Below are 25,483 nucleotides of genomic sequence, written 5' to 3'. Positions count from 1 at the left end.
GTGCCCCGAATGACAAACTGGGGGGAGCAAAGCCCCTGTGAGTGAGGCTGTGGCTGCTGCATTCTCACAGAGCACAGGCAAAAATCAACCTGAACACACCAGACTGAGGCCACGTGACCCACGAGCCACCTCTGAATTATTTAGCCTATAAAACTGCATCTGTTTTGCCATGCAGATTGTGAATTAATGAAAGCTCAGCTGAAAGGCTACTTTCTTGCGGCGAGAGGAAGGAGAAAGCTTCCAGAAGCCTTCCTATTATAGAAGCAATAGAGCTGGTTCCAAATATAGTAGAGCAGCACTCCCAGAGCTCTGGAGACGTCGTGCCCTGGTTTTGGGAGGCTGAGGTCTCACTGGATTGCTCCCGCACATGCAAAGATGGGCAGAACTGACGTGAAAAGGGAGTTTCAGGACAAACACCAGAGGCAGAAACCCAGACTGCCTCTATGAGAGATCAGCCTGAACACCAGGAGAGAGCCAACCTGCCCCACTTTAGAGAAAGCCAGTCAAAACCAGCAAGAAGGAACTCATCTTTTTCAATAACAGAAAATAAACTTGCTAGAAAAGATCTTGATTATTATTATTATTATTATTACACCCCTGACGTGGCAGATTAGGATTGCCAACAATTATTTCATCACTCTGTTTTGCCTGTGGTAGCAGCGATCCTGGCTGCTTGAGAGAGGTGCACTTGACTCAACTTTGGCATGCAGAGGATGGATTTGTTTTTGCTGTGACAGCTCATAAAGTGACCATCACATGCCCTGCCTGACAGAAATTCTTCGCCAGTTCACCAGGAACAGTTTGTGAGTGATCCATCAGCACGGGATAAGGACCAATTTTAATTATTCAAGTTCCTTTTTCCTGTCTCATGGCAGATCTTGTAACACAGCAGAAATAAACTCAGTTGCAAAACTCTGATTACAAGTGTATCTTTGTGTATCTCTGCATCTGGGTCCTCCAGCATAGGACTAGCCTTTTGATTGGTAAAGAGTAACAAAGTAAAATGTCACCAGGAACCCAAGAAACTACTAGAGGACTCTATATAGGGAAGAAAGCTTCCTGCACCATGGCACAAAATGCACAGGAGTAATTGCTCCTGCACATCTCTCCATGGGGTATGAAATGGTTTCTAAAATAGCAGAACTGACTTACAGAATCTTAAAATACAGCTGACTTCTAAATAGCCAGCAAATAAATAAATAAATACCTAAAGTTCCTTCTTTAGAACTCTGCTAACAAGGAAAACCCCACAGCAGGTGACTCAAGGTTAAGCACTAATTTCCTCAGCTTTAAAACTCAATTCACTGAATGAAATATGGCTTTAACAGGTTTCTAACTGGTTTGGCTCTAACTGGTTTGGACCAGGCCTTGGGTTGCCAATTCTCCTTTCTGAGACCACCTCATACTTCCCCATCACAGGTCCAGACGTACATAGTTTAGTAGAATAAGGGGTAATTAATTTTTTTTTTTTTTTTTTTTTTTTTTTTTTTTTTTTTTTTACTTCTGTGGAATCTTACACTTTACCAAAAGGTTATTTTGTGCATTTTTCTATCCTATACTACTGTGGACACCTTTTCAGCACAAAAGAACCTAAGCACATCAAACCCACACAGACATGCAAAAGACTCAAAGCAGAATGAGTTTTGTCCGCATGGATTCATTCTGCCAGTCCACTGGAGGGCTGACAGTTTACAATATCCATTAGGCATCTCTAAAGTGTCTAGATTTTTCCTAAAGGTCTCCAACCCCAAATTCAGCAAAACTTACTCATTAGCAGAAATACTTGATTAAACATAACAGTACCAAAAAAGAGTTTTAGAAGTAACTGTGCCATTACTTGCAAATATTTGGATAGGCTGGATAAGGCCTTAGGCAACCTGGTCTAGAGGGAGAAGTTCCTGCACATGGCAGGAAGTTGGCATGAAATGATCTTTAAGGTCCCTTTCAAACCCTTAACATTCTGCAATTCCAGGATTTCTGTCATTCAGATGCCTATGTTTTTTCTATCGTATTTCTGAATCCACTCTATTCTCACATAAGAGCATTTTCTGCTATTTTTAGTATCAATGTCTCATGAATTGTCACAAAATCTTAAACCTTTTCAAACTTTTGTTTAAAGTAGGTCACTGCTGGTGCCCCAATGTCACACTCTCACAGAGAACTGTCTTGCACCTTGCAAGGACAATGCAAAAATGCTGAACTCAGAAATCTCAAATTTATAGGTCAGCAGTTTACAAAAAAGTCTGCTCTGCACTTAGGGAAAGAGCTATCCAAGTATACCAAACTTCAGGACAGATTTCATGCAGAAAAGTTCAAACAATTTTTCACAGCACATTTTGGAACAAAATTACATCTGCAAACTTCCACCAGAACAGATTCCTTAGGAACATCTAAAAACAACTCACCCACCCACAAACAAACAAGACACACCACCGCCCACATCCTCTGCACAAGCTTTGGATTCACTGGGCTTTCCAGCTGTGTCTTACAAAACAAAGCATAAAGCTCCTAAAGAACAGGTTACAATCTAAGGGGAAAAAAAAAAATCACTTTTTAGTGTCAGGTTATAACAGAGCTTCTACTGGAGGAGGTCAGGGCTACCCCACACCCTTTCCAGCCAGCTCATCATGTCCCACCACAGGATGCGGCTGAGCCCATCACTGAACCAACTGGTACCACTGAGGAAACATTTAAGAGAGGGTGAAAAACACCTGACAGACAATAACGAAAAACCCACCAAAGCCAGGGAAGGATAAGGGGTGCTCCACGGCAGAGCAAGTCATGCCCCACAGTGAAACTACAAAGAGATGTTGGTTTTATGCTTGTTTCTTACTATTATTTTATTATTATAGCCATCAATAAATAATGTGGTTTTGTTTTGTCCACCACAGTAATGAGTAATCTCATGAACTTTATCCTGACCTTTAAGCTCTCTTGGCAGTCCTTCCGTGACATCTCCAATTCCAGTCCCTGGCAGGCAGTAACCTCCTCTGCACCCATCAGGTGGGCAGATGGATGTGTCTGTCCCCTGCAGCATGGAGTCACCTCATACAAGCACTCACAGCTTATTAATAATGTCAAGTCTTCAGGAGGGCCAGGAATATTCCTACTTGTATGGAGTGACCACTTTTCAGTCTCCCTCTTCTATTCACTTCTTACTTCTGTGAGATGTGGTGCAGACCCCACTGAGATCCCTGATGTAGGGGGGAATCCGGACTTTTGAGTCCCCGAGCTCTCTGAAAACATCCTATTTCATTGAACCATTAAAGGTTCAGGCCGGAAGGGACCTCAAAGTCCACCCAGTTTCAACCCCCAGTCAAGGGCAGGGACAACTTCAACTATTCCAAGTTGCTCCAAGCCCCATCCAACCTGGACTTGGACACTTCCAAGGATAGAGCAGCCACAGCTTCTCTGGGCAACCTGTGGGAGGAGAATCACATCCCTTGAGCTGCTGCCCTCTCCTGTTTTGAAGCAGTCCTGGACTCAGTTATCCCTCTGGACTGTGAGCACACATGGCTGTCTCACAGCCCCCTTTTTATTCACCAAACCTCCCAACTCCTCCTCTGCAGGGCTGTCCTCAATGACTTCTTATCCCAGTCTGTACTCACACCTGGGACTGCCCAGGAGCAGCACCTCGCACCTGGACTTGTTGAACTTGATGAGGTTCTCATGCCCATGAACGTCACACAATCTTCTAACATTCTCAAACAACTCCCAGACCTGGTGACACAGCTCTTCAATGAGGACACACCTTCTGGAGAGGTGACTCCCAGCCCCAGTTTCCTGGACAGAGAGCAGTCACTCTTTACAACCAGAGGCTTCCAGAGCTCTACTGCCACCAGATCTTTTTGGGAGGGACGCTCTGACATCATTGGAGCTGCCAGGAATGAGCACCTCTCCTACAGCTCCAGGCCTGCAGCGTGAAGTCATGCAAGGAAAGGGAAAGAAACAGGACACCAGGGTGTCACAGCCAGCAGCACAAAGCTGGAATCCTCACCAGTGACAGAAGGAGCAGCACAGCAAGGCAGACAAGACTCCAACAGCACTTGGCACAACACCACAATCTGAGCAGACCCCTCAATATCCATCAGCCAGAACCAGGCACCTGCGGAGCTCATCACAGCACAGACAGAGCAGCAGGAGCACAACAGGGAGGGAACAGGGCATTGCTAGCAGAGCTGAATGATCCCAAAGCAGCAGCAGGGTATTTCCCCACCCTAAACTGCTTTGCAGCTTGTAAAAAAGCACAGAACCCACTAAAAGGGACCAGAAAGGACTTTGAACACCCAAAGCACAGACACGTGACACGCCACCACAAAAGAGCTCAAGATGAGGACAGAAGGCAGCCAAGAGGACACATTACAAATCCTTCCCAAAGTATCACCTGGCTTTACACAAATTCTCAAGAGAACATTATACACAAAACATCTGCAGAACCAAGTCAGCTTCAAATAAACTCAGGGGTTTTGACTGGTAAACTGCAGTAGAGACCAACATTAAATACAGTATCTTATTGCATGAATGTTTCAAAGGACTGTTTAAAACCTAAGCTGATCTGGAAACCTACCAATTCCACAGATCTTTAATCTTTTCTTAGCTCTATTTTGAAAGATTTTTTCCCCCCACTAATAACTCAAGAATTATTGAAGTAAAAAATAGTTTGATATTTTCAGAGCTTTGCAGTCAATACACCTAGCAACTGACACAATTAAAATTTCAGAAATCCTAAGCATAGCACAAATTCCACTGCAATTCGTTCTTAAGGAAAAAAGAAAGGCCCCAAAATAGCATTGAAATTTCAGTAAAGGACAACTTCTGCACGCTTCTGAACTATGACAACTTCTGCCTTCTGCTTCTGTCTTTCCCCTTTCACATTTTCTTCTCAAAATTCAGTGGCACAGACCTATAAGAAGACACCAGAAATAATTCTGGTGCAATTCTTTCTATGTTAATAACAATTTTGGAAGTATAAACTTTTCTAAAGTCCACTGAAAACATCAGATTCGGGTTTGTTTTACAAGACTTGAAACTTTTCTTATGAAAAAACACAGAAAACATAAAATCCTAGAATGGTTTGGGTTGGAACAGACCTTCATGATCACCTTGTTCTAATGCTCTGCCATGGGCCAGGACAGCTTCCACGGGCAGGGACACCTTCCCTATCCCAGGTTGCTCCCAGCCCTGTCAAACCTGGCCTTGGACGCTTCCAGGGACCCAGGGGCAGCTGCAGCTTCTCTGGACAACCTGTGCCAGGGCCTCCCCACCCTCAAAAGGAAGAATTTCTTCCCAACATCTAATCTAAATCTCTTCTCTTTTATTTTCAAACTGTTCCCTTTTGTCCCATATCTGCTCACCTAAAAAGTCACATTTCCTCTTTCTCCCAAATCCCCTTAGGCACTGGAAGGGGCTCTAAGTTCTCCTCAGAGCCTTCTCTTCTCCAGGTGAATACTCCCAGCTGATCCTGCCTAGCTCCAGAGCAGAGGTGTTCCAGTCCTCAGAGCATCTTTGTGGTCTCCTCTAGACTCACTCTAACAGGTCCAAAAATAGCTTTATAATCAAAACAGAAAAGCAAAAAATAACTGCATTGCTCTCTAACTCAATATCCCCACTGCTCCCTCCAGCACAAACAGTATTTTCCTCTCAGAGTTTCCCCCTCTTGGACAAAATGGAGAAAATAGGAATAAACCCCACCAAATCTCTAAGAAGTGAAGCAGAAAATAAGGAGCCCACAGCTGTGGTTTAGAAGGGATGGTTTAAGTGAGGCAGCTTTGGAGCTGGGGATTGTGACCCTGCTCCAAAATCCTCAGCACTTTATAAACCAAATGTGCCACTCCAGAGCTCCCCTTCACCACCCTGACTTTCAATAACCAATTCTCTCCCAAAAGCCAGCCCAAACACCGAATTACCAAAGCAATCACCAATCTTGAGCCCTCACCATTTGACATCTCTCACCAATTCTCTATGAGCTTGCAGGAAATAATTTCAAACAGCTCCCTCAAGAAAATAAGTTTCAAGCCTTAGGTTTTTTTCCATCCCAAGCCATCTCTGCACTATTTCATAGCTCTGATAATTATACCACTGACTAAACTTCCATCTGGGAATAACTGTTTTTATCATCACTATTAAAAACAGTCCCTCACACTGTTAGGAATCTGGAAATTCACTGGAGCTGCATCCCACCCTTCAGCCTCTCAAAACACTACAGAGCAATGAAAGTATGTGCTGAAACCAGAGGATCCCTGTGCTGAACAACTCCTGTAATTTCTGGGTAACTGGAACTGCTTCCTAAGCCAACCATGGAGGGCTTGGTTATTGATTTTAGAGGGGCAAGTGGCACCAGAGCTCTGAAAGTCAAAGTTTTCCATACTGGACTGGGAAAGTTTAGCTACTTTTAGAAATGCAGCAGTGACATGCATGCTAAAAAGCTTCTCACATTCACCCAGTTTTGTAGTTTTTATGCTTTTTTTTAAATTAAAGTAAAAAGATGATCTGTAGTTTTCCTTTCCTAAAAGCACATTATCTTGGTTTTTACACCTTGGCCAGAAGAGTGACTGACAGCTCTCAGAAGTAGTGAAATGCAGAAAAACAGGAGTTGAAAGAAAAGTGGATTTAAAAAACAGCTTTTAATTATCTGAAGGTACAGTTGCCAAGTAGACAGCAAAGAGGCTGTGCATCACTTACAGATGGGAAAATTCCCCCAGGTTGATTTCACAGCCAATTACAGTGGATTAACCTATTAGGAAGAGCAAAATAGATATATATTTTTTTTTGTGGATGCAAGTTTCAACAGCTTGAAAAATCATTGCCACTGGTACTTTGATACACAGGATCAGCAATCTGTTTTATCACACTTCAAGTCATCACCATCCATAAACACACCCTAGAAAAAACCTCACCCTCTTTTTTAATGCATCTTCTGTCATTATTTCCTTCTCAAGGAATGGTATCTCTCTTGGCTCCCCATTTTGAGTATCACTTCATATTTCAAAACTTCTTTTACTGTTGTAAAGAGAAGCATTGAACACCTTCAAGCTGTTTTACACACACCGTTGCACACATATATATTATTATATCTGCCAGATGTCACTGTAAATAGCATTTGTCAAACAGAAAAGCATCAAAGCACTGATTTTCAGCTTTCCAGAATCCCTCTGCTAAATCCTGGGTGTGCCTACTTTTGTTTGGTATCAAGTTCCTCCTGCTGGCTCTGCTGCAAAAGCAAACTACAGGGATAGTTAAGTTTTTCCCCACCACCAAAAACATCTGTTCCTTCTCTGAGTTCTGCAGACTTCCTTCCCCTTGACCATATCACAAAGCCTCTCTTTTCAGCAAGGCTGCCTTCTTGATAGTCCATCACCATTATCTTCTTGTTCTCTGCAGCGCAGCTTGAATCACTGGGTCTTGCAGAGCTTCCAGTCCTTTCAGCTCAAGGCCAGGATCTGAATTCAAGCATCATGATTTACAGAGAGGGTCATTAGACTCCTTCCCTGACTCTTTTTTAACACTCCACAGTTTCCTGTCCTGGGAGGCAACCAAACTGCTACAAGAAATGCCAGTTTCTGTTAAATATCCTCAAATCCTGTGACACTGAGCATTTAAAACACTTACCTTACTTCCAAATCTCACACTATAACAGCTTTTATCCCACAAAGTGCAGAGATGAGCAAAAATTCCACGAGCACCAAGGAGTGTGAGTTGGTTATTTGCTGCATCTCACAGCATTTCTAGTTAACATTCAGGCTTGGCACGACCCACCATCCGCTCGAGCACACAGCACAATGTCACCCCTCAAAACCCCACTGTTCAACCTAGAGGCACTTTTCTTAAATTTTTTTTTTATAGATTTTATTTTAAAGCTGCATCAGCTGCTCACTGGAAGTGGGAATGCTTCATTTAGCACACACACACTTGTTAAACTGCTCACAGCATGCAAATAAAACCCCGCATTGTGCAAAAGTCATTGAGTCTCCCCATCCGTAGATATGAGCAGTGGAACCGTGGCCAGGAAAGAGAAACTTGGAACAACGTGCAAATATTTGAGTCCCTTATTCCCAGAATTCACATCCCAGGCTAAAGCCCACAGCCCTGTCATGCTGAGGGGTGACCATGTAGGAGAATCTGCCCTGTGCAATGGGGGGGAAAACGCCCATTATCTGTCTTGCCCCTGGACTGCACCCTTTTATTTGTAGTTATTACTGCAAACTGCCTTTTTTTCCAGACAATGGTTGTGTTATTATAGGTACCTTCATGCCGTGCCAAAGCACATACACACAGCAATTCAGAACAATCAGCCTTGTTTTCATGGGAGCAAAGGTTGCAGCCAAATGAAATGGGTGGAGATCACATTAAACAATCTTGGAATCTGCTAATAGGATATAGGAAAATGTGACCATAATGCAGATGCGGAGTTCCCCTTTCACCTTCCAATGTTATGGATAAAATAAAAGCTTTGGAAAACCAATTAAACTGTTCAAACAACATTAAGCAAGTCAAAGTGTTCTCAGGGTGCTTACAAGACCACTGAGAGGTTCTTTAAAATTAAAACGAAGCAGTGCCATTTCAAACCTCTGAAACCAGAAAGCATTTCCCCACCCCAGACAATGATCTCTTCCACCACCTGTTTTAAAGATATAGGAGACCTGCTTGTCCATGGTGAAAAGAAGCTCATCAAGACAACGGCTCCTGTCTTAGAGACAAAATCAGCCCCTCTTCTAAGCAGGGAATTTTCACACTGAGGCACCTTGGCTGGTCAGCTGTAACCTGCATTCCCGTTGTTTGCTTTTAAGATGTCCATTAGTCAGCTTTCTCCTCCACAAATCTGATTGTGCCTCTGCATGATCGTGCACTGAAGTCATGTCCTTGAGCGTGTGACATCAGTCTGTTACCATGGCAATGCACAGGGCAGTCCAAAATTCAGTATTATGGCATCACTGCAGGATCAGACAGCAGAACAAGCCAACGCCTGAGAGCTGGTTAATGCAGCACGAACGGCCAAGACATTTCAAACTAAATGTTAAAGTGTGACTGCACTTCATCACAGTATTCTTCATAAATACGCCTAGAAGCCTCAAGAAAGACAATCTAGAAGGTCACTGATGGAAGAAACAGGCAAAGCATCATTTTAATGCCCATCATTAAAAAGAAGGGCAATATGTTTCCAAGGATGGCCACCAGGTATGAAGAAAGCTTAGTTCAGCTCTCTGAATAGAAACCACCATCTGTTCCTAAGGCAACACCAGAGCTGCCTAAAGACATCATCCACAGAGAAACAGGGATGGCCCTTCAGCACCCCAAACCAAGTGTTAGGTTGCACCCAGTTTTTCTGGAAATCAGAAACTGGAGGATCACAGCACTGTCAGCCCTTTCAAAGGGACAGTATTACATAAGACACAGTTATTCAATTCTAAGCTTTGAAGCAAAGCTCAGCACATCATTAATTCAACCTGTAACAAAGCCATGTAGTTAAAAAAGGGTAGTACCTTCCAAGAGTTGTTATTCCATGTAGGGTTAGACATTACAGTTGTGTAGGTTCCTTGCACACTCACGAGAATGGCATTTCTGAAGAGCAAAACGGAAGGAAAAAGGAAATTAGTGACACAGTAACGGTGTTAACAACCACTACCCAGCTCCTAAAACCCAAAAGATCCGGTTTGCCCAGAGCAAAGGGCACATGGCAACAACAACCCACGCATTGCTGACATGGAGAACCACTAATTCAAGATCTTCAGTGCTGATTGATTGAGTGCACCCCAAAAACAGCCCAGCAAAACTACAGGTGGCTGGGCAGAAGCCAATTTGGCACCATGAGAGCCCAGGGAACACAGATAGCAGAGAGGAGAGACCGCAAAGCCCCCAGAAGCCACAGGGGACCCCTTCCTTTACCTGTTCCTCTGTTCCCATCAAGCACACGTTTTGGGGTCTAGGTGTGGATTCCCAGTGGCTGCTCTGACACCCGAATTCCTCAAGCCCTTGGAGTGCCAGTGCTGTTGTACGTCAGCTTCCGTGTAAGCCAGCCCCTCCCCATACGCTCGGCCGGTTTCATTTCGCAGCCTTCCGCTTTCCCTTATTAATCCACGCGTCTCCAATAACTCAGTCAACACTTCCTCCTGCAGAGCTGACCTCCAGCCCTGCCATAACCCCAGACGCACCCACAGTTTCTTAACGCTGCCATTAACCAGGCACATTTCATGTTCTCCACACGGATGTAGCCCTCACCCACTTCTAACCCCTCCACCCATGTCCCTGGCTGTAATTACCCAGCCATCGTTATCTAATACCCAACACAAGCCTTGGGGCTGGGATCAACTGTTTGTTTGGCTCTGCAGTGTCACACACCCCAGTGGTGTTGTATAAATAAATTCCACAACCTGTTGGAGCCTGAGCTTGATCGAGACTTGAATTATCCCAGTTCCCAAGTGACTGCTGCAAATACCTTCGCTCACTCCCTGCTTGCTTTACACAATCGGCCACCAAGGCAGCTCCAGGGCCAAACACCACGACAGCCAACTGCTCCCACAGAGCACCACTGCACAGAAAACGAATTAAATCCCTCTACTTTTCCATATAAATTGCAGATTATAAAGGGATGAGACAGGCAGAAGCACACAGCTCTCAGAAATGTGCCTCTGCTTGTCACCTGAAGGACAAGTTCCACGTGCCAGTGTCACCTCTCAGCCACCAAAGCAACCAGGCTTTGCCACAACCCAGAACACTCAGCAGGTTACCCAGTCACAAGTCTGAAGTACCAGGGAGGATGTGATTCTGGAAGTAACTTTGAGCCAAATGGATTTTAGATCAAACTAAAGCCAGCAGGCTTCATCTCCATGGAGCTCCTGCAACACAACATAGCCTGAGCAAGTCACTCAGGGCAGAGGTCTTTCTTATTAAGTACCTAGTAAATTCAGATTAAAGTCAGACAGCTTCTCCCCCTCCCTCATATAAAAATCAGATGCTATCTAGCCCAAAGGAATCAATCCAGTTTCTGCAATAAGAAAAACCTGCTCACAGCTACATGACACCACACACGATCCATAGGATTGTGGCCCTTCAGGTACTCATTAAAAACCTTTTCCCTAAAAAAGTCTCCAGTAACAATTTGCCTTCAATTCATTTTCTGCAGTGAAGATGGATGGTAACCAAGTCCTGGATATGGAAGCACGTGAGAAGTCCCAGTGCAGCCATCCCAGGTCATAAACACACCAGTATAATCCCATGGACATTCACCAAGTACCCACCATGTACTGATTCCAACATCAGAGGGGCCATCAAAGCCCTAAGCCAAACACCAGGAAGACAGGAAGGAAGCACCGAGGCACTCTACAGCCATTAAAAAGAAAACAGAAGCCAGAGAAGAGCCAAGGCTGGGTGTATGTGATGGTGTTTACAGGTGGAGGAACCTTGTCCACTCACAGGAAGGAGCTGTGCTTTGCTGATGCTTCCTGACTAGCCAGCTGAACCTCCTGTCCGTAGGTGAGTCCCCTTCCACCTGGATTACCTTTGGAGTGCCATTTTTCTGCCTCTCTTCCCTACAAAGTCAAGGCACCCAACCTCTTAAAAAGGCAGCATGGCACCTGTGATCCCACATGAGATTCACATCCTAAAACCTTCTCCTAAACATGAGCAAAGAGCACTGTGAGTCAACACCCCCAGCAGGTGGGGGTCAGGCAGCGTGACACTCTAGGCTTGAACCTCATTTTTGTTTAGGCAATACCCATCCAGTGTGCCAAGCCTCCCATCCCTGCAACATCAGGGGCTAGAAAGGCATACAGGAGTCTGATCAGCTACAGACTCTGAGGAAAAATGTATTTTTCCTCAATATGAATAAATAAATGCCTCTTTTCACAAAGAAGGTGATGCAGTCCATCTCATTAAATAAGTCACATTGTTCCTACCAAAACATGGATCCACTACAGTACACAATGCACAAGTTGGTTTGCAAAGCATGTCTGGGCCTCTCCCTCTGAAAGCCACCGTAAAAACGTAAGATTCAATTAAGGGGGCCTTGTACTCTTTAATCCTTTGAAATTCACACCACTTCACCTTATTTATTCCCAGAGCTTAATGCTGCAGTTGGATCTACACAATCAACCAAATTACAACCAACACAACCAAGCCTGAACTCACAAAACTATTAACTTTTACGAAGTATATTACATTTTCTTTCCCAAAACATTTAACCTGCTAGGAAATAGCTGCCTTAATGCATTACCATCCTCCCATTGTCCTGGAGTGAGTTAGCAGGCTTGCAGCAAAACACAGGGAGAGCCAAGCACACTCTGCCTCCTGGCCAAGCAGAGCCTGCAAGAACAGACCCCCTTTGGGGCAGCGACAGTTGAGGTCAATTTAATGGGAAAACAAACTACTTTTCCATTCAAGTCCAAAGCAGAGACAAAGAATTTTATGTGGCTCAGATTGCACAGTCAGCTGTCTTTTTAGGAACGGATCAGATTTAATGGTTCTGTGGCAGTCCAGAAAAAATGAGCCTGAAGAGAGTTTAAGGTTTGGCCAGCACTGCACTGTGCAACGTCCAGGCACTTGTCTGGGGTGCTCTTGTGGCCTTCAATCGGTACCTTAAAGTCATCATCATCAACAGCAGTTCCAGATATTTTATGAGACCGTGGCACAGGTTGCCCAGAGCCTGGAAGTGTCCAAAGGCAGACTGGACAGGGCTTGGAGCAACCTGGGATAGTGGAAGGTGTCCCTGCCCATGGGAGGGGGTTGGAACGAGATGAGCTTGAAGGTCCCTCCCAACCTAAACATTCTGGGATTTTATAATTTCCCAGGGTTCAGCCTGGAGTACAAATTCACTTTTATCCCATTTCAAAAAAAGGCAAAAATCTCTCTCCCAAGCTCTGCCTGATTAGTCTCTTTTGCATCACATGGGCTGCATTTAACACCATTTCTACACCAGAGAACCAAAAAAATGAGGCAATGCTTCAATGTGACCACCCTCACCACAGGGACTCGTATTCTGAAGCAGCAGAGATGCACTCACGCTCTTTCACTTGACTATTTCAGGGCCTAATACAGACAGAGGAGCTAATTAACATGTATTGCTATGGAAAGGAATATAATCCAAACCTTCACTGGTTTATATCTAAACCCTCTGAGACATCTAACGTCAAAACTAAACAGATCTTCACCTGGCAAACATTTGGAGAGCCTTCAACTGAAGCTTCCAGGTAAGGGAAATGCAGCATTTTAGGGTATTTTTGCTCCATACACTGGGGACGTACCTCTAACACAAAGCCCAGAGAATCATCATGACAGCTGCAAAAACAACTTTGTCCTGGCTAACATTCACATAACGAAATTACAGTTTCACTCCAGGGAAAAAGGAAAAAGCACTTAAGTTTTGTTTAGATTGAAGTGCTGTGAGCCACGCCACTTATCTGCTATCAGAGCAGATTGCAGGGCTGCTCCAACGATTATTCTGTAATGAAGTAACTGGAATTGGAAGGTATGCAATTAGTCCTATCTCCTCCTCCTCCGCCACCTCCCTATCAAGAAGAAAACCAGCACAGACATTATCACCTCTCCCTGGAGCTCTGCTACCCTCATCACTTAAAATACCCACAAAGCAAAGTAGGACTGTCACTTACAAGCTGCTAACAAGCCTGCCTTGGCCCTGACTGGTAGCAAAGGTGATATTCTCAGCATCTCCCCAGGAGAAAGTTACAGGATTACCTAATGAGAAGCTTTCTCAGGTACCCACACACACATATATATTAAGCTTAACATGCCTGCATTTAGCTATTTTAGTAAAAGCAAACCACTTTTGAGAGGGGAAGGAAAAAAAAAAAAAAAAAAAGCACTAGTAGCTTTAGGTTAAAGCATCTCTCACTAATCCTCCTGAGCATGCCCAGTGGGAAGGGAATATATTAAACTCAGGACACAGGTATCACTTGCTGGCACTCTGGGTAGTTTTACTGACTCCAGCCTGGCTCATTTTACCTGGGTCATTTACCCTTCTTTCCCCTAAAGAGCTGTGCTTTATGTCTGTCAAGTGCGATACTGCGGCTTTCCCATAACTGCAGCTAAGAGATGGAAGACGCAAAAAGGGCCCAGACAGCCCACAGCCAAATAGAAACTCAGTGAATCCCTGATCCCTAACTGTAATTCTGATAAAATACAATCTGACATTTATTCAGGCTCAAAAGATCACTCATCTCTTCCCCTCCACCTCAATGATACTCATTGGTCTAATTAAAGACAAGGCTTCTCTCAGCAGCCTCTGCCTGACATATATGCCAGTAAAGACTCTATCTGTGACCCAAGGAACACAGGGCAGAGACAGGAGATAGGGGCACTCCCCAAATCCTTAAAATAAAATAAGAATATAAACATTAAATAAAAATAACCTTGCAACTACCATTAAAGCAGCATCAACAAACTTGTTTTTGTACAGGTCCACTAGAGACGCAAGAATTTTCACTTGTTGCACTCAGTTTTCATTTGTTCCTCGACAATTTCTTTCCTAAGTTCTTCCCAATTTCTTAAAAATATTTTCCCAAAGAAAAGGGGCCATCCTTGCAGGATGTTGTGCATCCTTCACTTTGTTGGATTCAGTCGGGTCAGGGATGAAGCTGTGTTAACCTCACAAAATCTGTACACAACCCTTTCTTCACTCCATATATCTACTGACCCAAAAGAGCAAAAAGAGCTTAAAAAACCCCTTTTAAGGCAAGAAGAGTGTGCAGAATGCTGCAGAAACATTTGCTACAAAGGTATGTAAACTACTGCTCTTTATCCTACAATTTACCCCATGGCCTCCAGCTGACACATCAGCTGACACCATCTTAACAACCCCATAAGTAGCTAAAGCTGAACAAAGCAATCATTAGGAAAACTGGTTTAGTTCACTGCTGGTGGCATCCCATGTCCTCTCCATGGAGGAAGCATGACTCAGACTGCTCTGGGCTCCCATCCACAGCACAAGGCTGCAAAGCTGCACTAAAAAGAATTCCCAGTAACTTCTTACCAAAGTCACGTCTCCAACTCCTTCTGCTGAGAGACCAATTCGAAGCGAGTTGGTTTATATTTTAATATGACTACATCTGCAGTCCTACTCCATCTAAAAAAAAAAAAAATCCATGAGCACTTTAAGAGAAATACAGGAACTTTTTTTTTTCCTTTAACACCACGGAAGATGGATTCATTGCTATCAGTAATCCTCCCACAGCCCCAGTTTCAGAAGCGGCAGCAGATTCACAGAGATTTCAGCCGCAAAAACAAGCAGTCTTTGCATCACTTCATTCATCTGTTTATTAAGATAAAGGTACTCCATATTTAAAAAAAAATCACACCCCCAAAAAAAAAAAAAAAAAAAAAAAAAAAAAAAAAACACCACAATGGTAGAGTGTCATCCTTCTTTGGAGAGGAAATTAAGTAAAAAAACACAAGGAACTAACAGTCTGTCCAACACCTTCTGGCAGGCTCTGGTGCCATGATGGATAAATTGAAGTGTATAAACCCATTTTCAGACAACAGGATTTTTTTTCTTTTTTTTTAAGAATACCCTTACCAAGTGCCTGATGCTTGCCTCAAGGTTCCACGTCTTGCATGCCATCAGTGATCAGCAGTGAACCCTCCTCTCCCCAGCACCAGGACACAGGCAGGAGGTGAGGAAGAGAAATTAATAGAAAAAAATCACAGTAGCATCATGGCAAAGCCAGAGCTGCCTTTCAGTAGGAGAAAAAGAGGCAGTTTTGCATGTACATTTACAGGGAGCTTGCCTCAACCTCAGGAGTCGGGGTGGGAAGAAGCACAGAAGCTCTGAAGATATAAAAACATCAAGAGGCACAACACAGGAGCAAAGGCTCCATGATGGAAAGGATTTTTAGACTTTGCAACAAAGATGACGCTCAGAACAAAGACCTCAATGAAGAGTTTCATAAACGAAAATTGAACTGGGGTGCTCTGGAAGCACATGAACATAATCCACAATCCAATGCCAGCCACTATCACTGAGCACAAGTCCTGCTTGAACCCAGGGTCCAAACCTTTTTTTTAAAATATAGCCTCCAGTATGACACAGTTCAGAAAGCCAGACCACAGGCACAAGTCATGAGTTTGTCTTTGAAGTTCAGATACACCAGAAAATTACTTCACCTCCCTAGATGCAGAGGGGATAGTGCTGCCTTTGATGCTACAAGACATTTTGGTCTTAAACTGCCCAAGGACTTCAAACTGCTCTCTGGGCTGCAGCGTGGCAACACCCAAGCCTACACATATACACGAACATAATTATGCCTGGTCTAGACTTGGGGGGAGGGGAAAAAAAAAAAAAGAAAAAGAAAAAGTATTTTCAGTGATGTTAGCACGCAAAGAAAATAATAGCACATACAAAGAAACCTCTAGGGTGACTTATGAAGAAGATTTTATGCTTGGCTTTCTGCCAATTAGAGAGGAATTAAAGAGTCTAGCAATGTAACCCCGTTCATCCCAAGGAAGAAACTGCATTTTTTAAGTGGTCAACGGAGCAAGAGGGATGAGGAAAGAGGGACAAAGACTCGGGAGTGCAACTGCACAGAGCAACGCAGGAAGTTACTGATGGTACTGAGACAGAAAGTGGGCACAAATAATTCAAATTTTATAATTAATCCAGTCTATTGCCTCCAAAAGAAAATCAGCATGTAACAGCTGACTCTGAATGACAGCATTCCAATAAAGCAGACAGTATTTTTTGCTATAAAATTCCAACTGCTTCAATATTTTACAGATTATCCGCCTCCACTGACTGCCAACCAGCAAAATCAGCAAAAGGTGGAGGTCACAAAAACAAAAGCAAACCAAGTGGAAAAGGCATGGCTAGACACCTTGAGAAGCTGAAAATGTGTCAAAATACAGCCTTTGAGTACGAAAGAACATTTAGGAGCTATCTGCAATGATGAATTTACATCCAAATTCTTTGGAGCTTAAAAATTCACATAAAAAGACCAGCTTTTATCAGAACAAGGACCAGACTTGACATGCCCCAGTTTCCCCAAGGTTACTTTTGGAAACGCATCTACTCTTAAAATATTTCAAGTGCTCTTCTCACACTGCAGAAGAGCAACCAAAACCTACCTTCTAATTTTACTCCTTTAGAATTATTTTTTTTTAACAAGAACTTAACTTTAACACTTTTTTTTTTTTTTAATCTGAATGACAGAAGGAATTCTGTGTCACATTGCAGGTTGAAAGTTACTGGAGATGGCAGCAAGCTGCTGTTGCTTATATAAGGTCATTGCAAGGAAAAGAAAAAAGAAGCTACTGAAGCTTTCAAAATCAAACCCGGTAAAACACCAAAACCACAAAATGAACCAGAAGTAGCTTAGGAGTTGCTAGGGATGCTTAAAGTTAATAAAAATTCTAAATTAAATGGCTGCTGCTTAGGTTTGCCAAAAAATTATGCAAATTTCCAAAGCTCATGCATAGTAATTAGCACAGCAAAAAGCAGGTCCCAAATAAGTGATGAAGTTAGCCTCACTCCTATTTCTCCAGCAGATGGAATTAGCTATGTGTGAAGCTAATTTTTTGCAATTGAAGATTAAACATATTATCCTGAATATCAATTCTGCAAGTACAGCACATTGGATATGTGCATTCATGGCAGCAGGAATATGCAAAAGCCAGCCTGAATCCTTCTCTTCCATCATTCTGAACAGGACACTGAAGAGGCTGGGGGAGGGTTCACATATTTAAGACTTCATTTTTCAAACTGATTGCTGACAACTCAGTTGAGACAAGTTCTCTCAAAGTACAGTTAGAGTTAATAATCCAAACAGGTTTTTCCAAAGAAATAAGTCTGCCTCGACTAAAAACACATCCTCCTCTTGATGTGCTAATTGACAGATCACAAAAAGTCACCCAAACTGCAAGTCCAAACAACATGTGTCAACACAGCCTCCTGGGTTTGCCCATTACTTCTCCAAAACCTGGTTCAAAGGAGTGTCCATCATACACTGTGCGATACCAATTCACCTTTTCCATTTCTGTTATGGATGTGCCCCTTACTTCACACTTAAAAAGACACAACCTTGCCCTCAGCCCTGCAGCTCTCCAGCAAGGGTTGAGCCTCGTGTGTGCCCTTGACCAAAATATTCCACCTGTGTTCCATATTCTCAACTTAATTTCCTGACCTCTGCAGCCCAGAGTTGCCCCACCACAGCAAGTTCCTCTCAAAGACACTGAACGGCCCAGCAATTTTTCTCTGTTGTCAGGCTGCGTTTTATCTTCCTTAGAACAGCACAAGCATGAAGGCTCATATCAACACGTCCATCCAGTTTAGGGCCCACCATCCAGGAGTCTTGAGAAGGTGCAGGGAAGGCCAATCAAAACCAAGTTACAGCACTGATCACAAAGAGTGGATCAGTTTTCTCCTAAACACCAGCTTCCAAGCAGAAAACTGGTAAAAGAAGTAAAAAGAAACTACAAGTCTCTTCCTACATGAATATTACTTCCAGGCAGCCCAGAGAAGATTTCTAGAATCTCTGTGTGTTACAAAAAGAAAGCAAAACTTACATAATTAAAGGAACATAAAAGGAGGGGAAGGTAAAGTTTAATACTAATTTCAAAGTCGAGTAAGTGACACCTTGGATTGAATTCTATTAACCAAAATCGTAGAAGTTAAAAGTGGATGTACTGAAAGCAGTAGAAACCCTGCCCGCAATAAAATGAGAATTCTCTTACAAAAATACTTCTGTGGCCAAATGAAACACTGAGTTTAAATAAGAAAGCAAGCACTTACACCTATCGTGCTCTCCCCCTCTTCCTTCTCATCTAGGGAGTCTCATTTATCTCAAAGCAATCAAAAGAAAACACTTTGATTTTTTTTAAGTCAGAAAAGTTGCAGAAATTACAGTCCTGTCTGGCACGAACAAATCATATTTCTGAAACCAAAAGAAGATTCTCCAAGTTAGGGGAAGGGCAAAACCACTCCTGAATAACTTACTTTGCATAGCCCAATTCCTGCCAAAACAGTTCTGTAAATCCCATGGTAGTTCAGATAATTTTCATTCTTAGAGGAAAGAAAAAAAGCTAGATTGAACATTAGCAACATTAATTGTGTGATATGACCTGAATGATGCAAGAACAAGTAGTTAAGTGAACCACAGCATCTGCTGAATTTTTAATCACTAGTTGTTTTGCTGCAAGGCAGAAGAGCACTGTAGATCAGCTTCCAAGCACTGCAAGGAATGGCACATTAGGACAGCAAGATTTTAACTGGCAGGAATTCTGCCTCCCTGCTACCCAAATGCCATCACTTTGCTGTGAACTGCAGACAGAACAGCTTCTAAAGCAGGATTATTTTTTAATCACACAGGGAGAAAAAAAAAAAAAAAAAAAAAAAAAAAAAAGCACTATTTTCTGCACCCCAAGATACCAGACAGCCATTTCTAATTTTTTTTTAAAGCTGACACTTTATTAACAGCCATTTATGTGTCTCTGTAGAGTTTTTTCTACTCTCCAAGCAGTTTTAAGCAGTCATGTGGCTGCCCAGCAGCAACTTGCTACCAAAGAGGTGGTTGAACCTGGGATGTGTAGGAAGGTGATCTGTGTAAACATTCCTATTAGCCCTGTACTGCAACAGGAGCAGCAGCTGCAACATGTTGGGGCACACCTGAGCTATATTTAATCCATCTCTCCCTGCCACCCATTGCAATGACGCTGCAGACACCCAAATTTGGACAGCCAGGTCATGGTACCACTGATGCTCATCCTGTACCTACACCAGACAGTCCTGCTGCAATTTTTCTTTAGGGTGTTTGACACCCAAAATAGTTAAACAAACCAATCACCATGCCTACAGTGGTAAATACAGCTCCAGTTATGCTCTAGGCATAAAATTGCAACAGCAGGATTAGCAGGTGATACAGCAGATATTCCCCTTCCACAAAGAAGACAAAAAAAAAAAGAAAAGTTATTTGGGGAATAAACACTAAATCCACAACTACAATGTCAATTCCAAATACAAGTCCCACAATTACAGGCAGAATATGAACTATAGACAATTATTCTGTTTCATATTTTAGGGGTGAAAAAAGGACATCTGAAAAAAGGGACAACATTCCTACATTAAAGAAAGACTGTCACACTGACTTTAATAGACTCTAAGTTTAATACGTTAATAGAATCAAAATAGCTTAGAAAACAAAGCCAGTAAAATATGGTACAAATAAAAGTGGAGCAGCCACACATACCAAAGCAGCATTCCTGTGCCCTCCTTCCTGCAGAGCTTACAGAGCTGGGAAGAGGATCTCTAACCCATAACTTTCACTACACCAGTACTTCCTTCAAAAGCTCAAATCTATGGATAGGAACATCCAGTGATAAATCCAATGACCAAATAATCCACAAGAGACAAAAAAAATACCAGCAGACAAGGGCAAGAGAGATGCTTCCCAGGCTATACTATCTTTCATTATAGGTTTAGGATCAGTCCTGTGTCTTCCTTATAGACTCAACCATCAGGTCCAAGAAAAGCTGCTCTCCTCTCTGAAACCTGAAACAGGAATATCGAAATGTGCCCTATCTGCTGGGAATACAACAACCTCTGTGTGAGGATTATACCAAAATGCTGGTTTGCTTATGCTACAGGGCAGCAAGAAGTGAAAATAACACGTGGTGATGAAGGTGTTGACACCTGGAACCTCAGGGAGTGTTATTACCCAGGCAGTGTAGTGCATCCACTACACAGTGCTCACCTGCACATCACCCAAACCTAACCTGGCACCTCCACACCCCAAAACCACGGGAGCTGCACACCAGCCTGTGTGCACTGTGAAAAACAACCACAGCACAAGCTTCAAGATGAGCTTCCAAATTTAAGAGACACAGAAAGATGTTTTATAACCTGTAAGTCACTCAGCTGCAGCTTAGCACTTAACAAGCCACTCACAATTCTTCACAATCCTTCTCCAAATGGAGAAAAGATTTTAAAGAGCATTTAGTGGAAGTGAAACATCCCCAGCTTTCTCCTCAGCCTCTGCTCACTCTCCAATTAAATATGAAAGCGACAACTTAGTCATACTGAGCATGCAGGATGATTTTAAGACAGTGGTATTAAATCAAATCCCACAACTTTTCACACCTATTAAATTGTTACTCTGTCATTAGGAGGGGAGATTTCGATAAGCAGGATGCAATTAACAGACAGTGCCTTTGTTACCAGGCTGCTCGTGATGAAGCCCAGGCTCCTTGACATTCCATTTCTTCCCCTCAAAGGCTCTGTGCTACAGCAAATTTATGGGTTTTAGCATGTAAGAGGAGAATTGGGCAGGTTACCTTCAAAATCAGTCAATAAGGCCCTTTCACTCAGGCTGGGGGAAGGCGGGTGGCTGCTGGAAAGCAACACAAGGCACTCCCTTCCCCCTCCCCTTAGGACCCAAAAATGCTGCGTTCAAAACACTCCCATCCCCTGCAGCAAGGGGATTAGCCATTTATTAAAAAGGAATCAAAACACTGTAAAAGGCTTCCAGTTAAGATTTGAAGGGGGGGGGGAAACCTCAACCAACATTAACACTGGTGGAACCAGAGTCACATTAGGAATTCTTCAGGGCACCGAAGAACAAGCAGCTCAAACACAAGCAGGATGTCGTTTGTCCCAATGATGCTGATCAAATGGCTTAAAAGGAGGTCAGAATTAGATTAATTTTTTTTTTTTTTTTTAACTCAGCCGTTTTGCTGCCTCCACACTGAGCAGTAACAGCATGCACAACCTACAGGCATTTAGACTTTGGACTTTTAAGAGAACTACCTACCTCCACGTTTGTTTTTTAAGGGGGGTTTTTTGGCTCTTCTCTAGGGGTGACAGACAATTATAATGGCCAATTATGTAAAACCTTTCATCCGAGAAAACACGAAGCACTACGCAAACACTCATTAAGACTCTCGGCTGGAGCCTGCGCCGCACGTTCGCCTGTTCCACAGCTCCCCTGGATATCTCCAACCACCAAAACTGGATGCTGAGCACTGTGGCACGGCCAGGAAAGCGCCCAGCAGGGCAGGGCCAACTCCTGGAGTACTTACACAGCCTCGCAGGCGGGTTCTACAGCCCGCACCACGCTCCGGGCTGCTGCGGCTGAGCTTTACAGCTCCATCCAAGCCGGTTATTTAAAAACAGAGCAGAGACACGCGGCTGCTGGGCGTTGTACGAAGCACCTCGCAGGACGAGCGTCAGACCCACTTGTCCGGCTGACCCAAGCAGATTTTTACAACTGGGAGCCGCATAGCACAAGTCAATAACCTCGGTTTACTGAAGAAATTAAAAGCTACGCTTATTGTTTCGAGTAAGGCCTTGGAGGAAGTAATTCCGAGAAGAAATCACTTCCACTGTAATTGTACTTTTAACCTTTCCTTAGGTTCTTACGCCATCCCCACGTGAAGGCGTTATTCAAGAATTACCACAGTACCTAATATTGAGACACCATGTAAACGTGTCTCATTAAAGCTCTTTTCGGATCACTGTTTATGTTTAGCGAGTTCACAACCCCTCCCTTCTGAAGGGCGGCTGATCGATGTATGAACCACGGGGAAGCCGTGCAGAAAAAACACAACAAGGAAGTGACCGCAACTCAAGAGACCAAAATTTGGGGGGAAAATACGCGGTTTGAAAGGGGAGGGGGAGGTTGCTTTTAAAAGAATGTCCGCGAAAAGACTGACCCGCAGGATGCAGAGGGAGCTCGGTCTCCCCGGCCACGCGTGGGACGGGCGCGTTACGCAACCGCGTGGGAGCGGTGGATGCTCCGCGCCCCGCACGGTGAGCGGGCGGCGCGGGAGACACGGCACCGCTCCTGGGCTCCCGCTGCCCGACCCGCCGGGCCGGGAGAGCCGCGGCAGCGCTGCCAGCGGCGCCGCGGAGCGAGCACCACAAAACCCCGCGGGAGGCCGGGAGCGGGACGCGGGCGCTGGCGGAGCAGCGCGGCCGGAATAAAGCAAGAGGATAAAATAAAGCCCAGCGGAGCGGGGACGCAGCACGGTGCCCTCGGCGCGGCCCCGTCCTGCGGGCGGCAGCGGCCCCTCTGCGGCCCCGCAGCCGCCATGGCCGGCGGAGCGCGGGCGCTGCGGGCGGGCCCCGCTCGCCGCCCGCCGCCCACCTGCTCGCACGGCGCCGAACCCAGCGCCCACCCACCCCTGCCGCGCCCGCGGGAGCCTACCGGGAGCGGGGCCGGAGGACGGGCCGTGGCGGAGCCGCCAAGCTCGGCTTGGCTCGGCTCGGCTCGGCCGGATCCCCCCTGCGCCCGGCGGCGGCGGGAGGAGCCGGGCGGCCGCGCCAATCCGGGGCGGAACGGGGCGGGACGCGGAGCCGCCGGGGAGGGACGCGGAGCCGCCCCCGCGCCGCGCCAGGCACCGGCCGCTCCGCCGCGCCAGGCACCGGGGGCTCGGCTCGGGGCGCTTCCCGGGATCCTTGCGAGTCCCTGTTCGACGCCAGCGAGTTCCAAGGCAGTCCCCGGCGCTGGCGACCCCGTGGTTCTCCCGCTCTCGCCAGTGTGCTGGGCTTGCAGCTCACCGATGAGGTTTAGCGACCAACGTGGCACTGGAGGCCACGGGGGTGCAGGTTCCCAGCCCGCTGCGGGGCACCGGCAGCTTATCAGTGGATTTAGTCTCGTGATAACGAGCTAGAAATCTGTAACGTCCTCTGCAGGAGGCCAAAAAGTCGTTCGATAAACCTCCTGGCTTTGAAACCTACTGAACTCCCGAGTGCAGGGCCAGAAGAATCACAGAATCAATTAGGTCGGAAACGGCCTCTGAGATCATCGAGTCCAGCCCATGATGAAACGCCACCCTGTCAACCAGATCATGGCACTGAGTGCCACATCTAGTTTGTCCTCAAACACCTCCAGGGATGGTGACTCCACCATCTCCCTGGGCAGTCCATCCCGAAAGAGCTGCAGGGAGTGTCTCTCCTTGCTGGAACCCCACCAGCGTGGTGCCAGCCTTGCCAGCTTGTTTTGCCAATGTTTCCTCCCCACCAAAATCACTAAATACCCTTTGCTGTCATCTGGCCTCGGCAGAGGAAAACATGAGCTGCTGCTCCTGCTGTAGATGTAGCCACACCATTTGCCATGCAAGTGTCACCCCAGCCATCTTCTCTGTGCAAAGCTCAAGAAGTCTCAGCCTGCAGGGAGAAAAAGGAGGGCACTGGAGAAATCCTCTGAAACCTAACGTATTGAGAACAAAAGACAAACACAATGGGAAAGGCATTGGGAAACGAGGAATTAAGTGGTGGCATCAGATGCTGGTTTGAACCTAAAAGAGTTTCTACAGGAAAGAGCTTCCTCTCTCCTTAAAATATTTTGGCAAATCGTTTCCACTTAGATGGAAGAAGGCAGCCAACTGAAAAGGCCTGGTTCCTTTTCAGCCCAGGGGACAGCAGGAAGCTGTTCAAGGGACGTTTAGGTCGGATATCAGGAAAGGTTCTTCCCCCAGAGGGTGCTGGTGCACTGAACAGGCTCCCCAGGGAATGGTCACAGCTCCAAGGCTGCCAGAGCTCAAGAAGCGCTTGGAACATGCTCTCAGGGATGCACAGAGTGGGATTGTTGGGGTGTCCTGTGCAGGGCCAGGAGCTGGTCTGGAAGAACCTTGTGAGTCCTTTTCCACTAAGGATATTCTGGCTCAATGACCCCCTGACCTGCTGGAGGGCAGCACTACTTACTCTCTCTATACACTGCTGAGAGGAGATGCTTGAGATTGTTCTCAAGCTAAAAAAGCAGTGCAAGTGTGTTAGCACAGCACTGTGCCATGACAGTCCTGATGAGGGGCAGAGCTAATTAGCTAAGGCCCAGGATCACATTTACATGGTGTCTCAGATGGCTGAGATGAACCTCCCAATGTCTCTGGAGCCCCTGTTGACTACTCCAAACCAGGACAGGCTGCTAGATACAAAGCAAGGGTGGGAGGAAAGATAGAGGTAAGTTGAATTGCTGAAGGTCAATTATTAGATCAGGACAGAAAACAGACCCTACTGTTCTCACCCCTCCAGTGCTTTCTCCACTGGACTGTGACAAACCACAGAACAACAGTGGGATTTAGCTTCTGCTGACACAGTGGTTTCCTGTGTTCCAGGGGAAAATTCTGTATTTTGGTATAGGACCAAATGCATATGGAAAAAAACCCTATTTACTGGCACAGCCCCACGGTTTGGTGACATGCAGGGAGATGCAAGATACACCCGGATGACTCAAAGGGCAATTAAATACGTGCCCTGTCATACTAGAAAAAGGCCCCACAAAGATACGGCCCCAATCTTTTATTGTAAATTGATAAAGACAGTGAACTGTCATTTGCTGCTAAGTGACTCCTAATGATTAAACAACCTTTCTCCTCCCACCCCCTCGGGGCAGTCAGTGATAATATAAGAAAGATTTTGCACATTGTTTAGCTTAAATGGCCATCTGGCCCTTCTGCATTTCAGTAGCCTTGAACATTAAAAAAAACAATAGATAAAGAAAACCAGTCCTATCTTATCGAGACCTGGAGAAGTTGAACTCTGTTAGAGGAA

The 25,483-nt window shown here is 45.0% G+C and overlaps 1 protein-coding gene across 7 annotated transcripts in view; it reads right to left on the bottom strand.

Annotated features, from left to right (window-relative positions):
• The window catches only part of FBXO34 (F-box protein 34), a 39,491-nt gene extending 16,238 nt beyond the window's left edge, over positions 1 to 23,253 (bottom strand). For 3 of the 7 annotated variants that reach the window (XM_066321567.1, XM_066321564.1, XM_066321563.1), the window contains exons 1-2: positions 23,139 to 23,253; positions 9,480 to 9,558 (exon numbers count right to left, since the gene is read on the bottom strand). The gene's annotated coding sequence lies outside the window, so the exon portion shown is untranslated. Of the gene's footprint in view, positions 1 to 9,479; positions 9,559 to 9,688; positions 9,711 to 9,882; positions 10,212 to 23,138 lie in introns of those variants that run through there. The other 4 variants (XM_066321565.1, XM_066321562.1, XM_066321566.1 and 1 more) reach the window with 3 other exon arrangements.
• Positions 23,254 to 25,483: the final 2,230 nt, after the last annotated feature.

Source organism: Sylvia atricapilla, chromosome 6 (genome assembly GCF_009819655.1).
Source record: "Sylvia atricapilla isolate bSylAtr1 chromosome 6, bSylAtr1.pri, whole genome shotgun sequence".
Classification (NCBI taxonomy): Eukaryota; Metazoa; Chordata; class Aves; order Passeriformes; family Sylviidae; genus Sylvia; species Sylvia atricapilla.
Note: the sequence above shows the minus strand (reverse complement) of the source record. Positions and strands in the feature narration are given on the sequence as shown.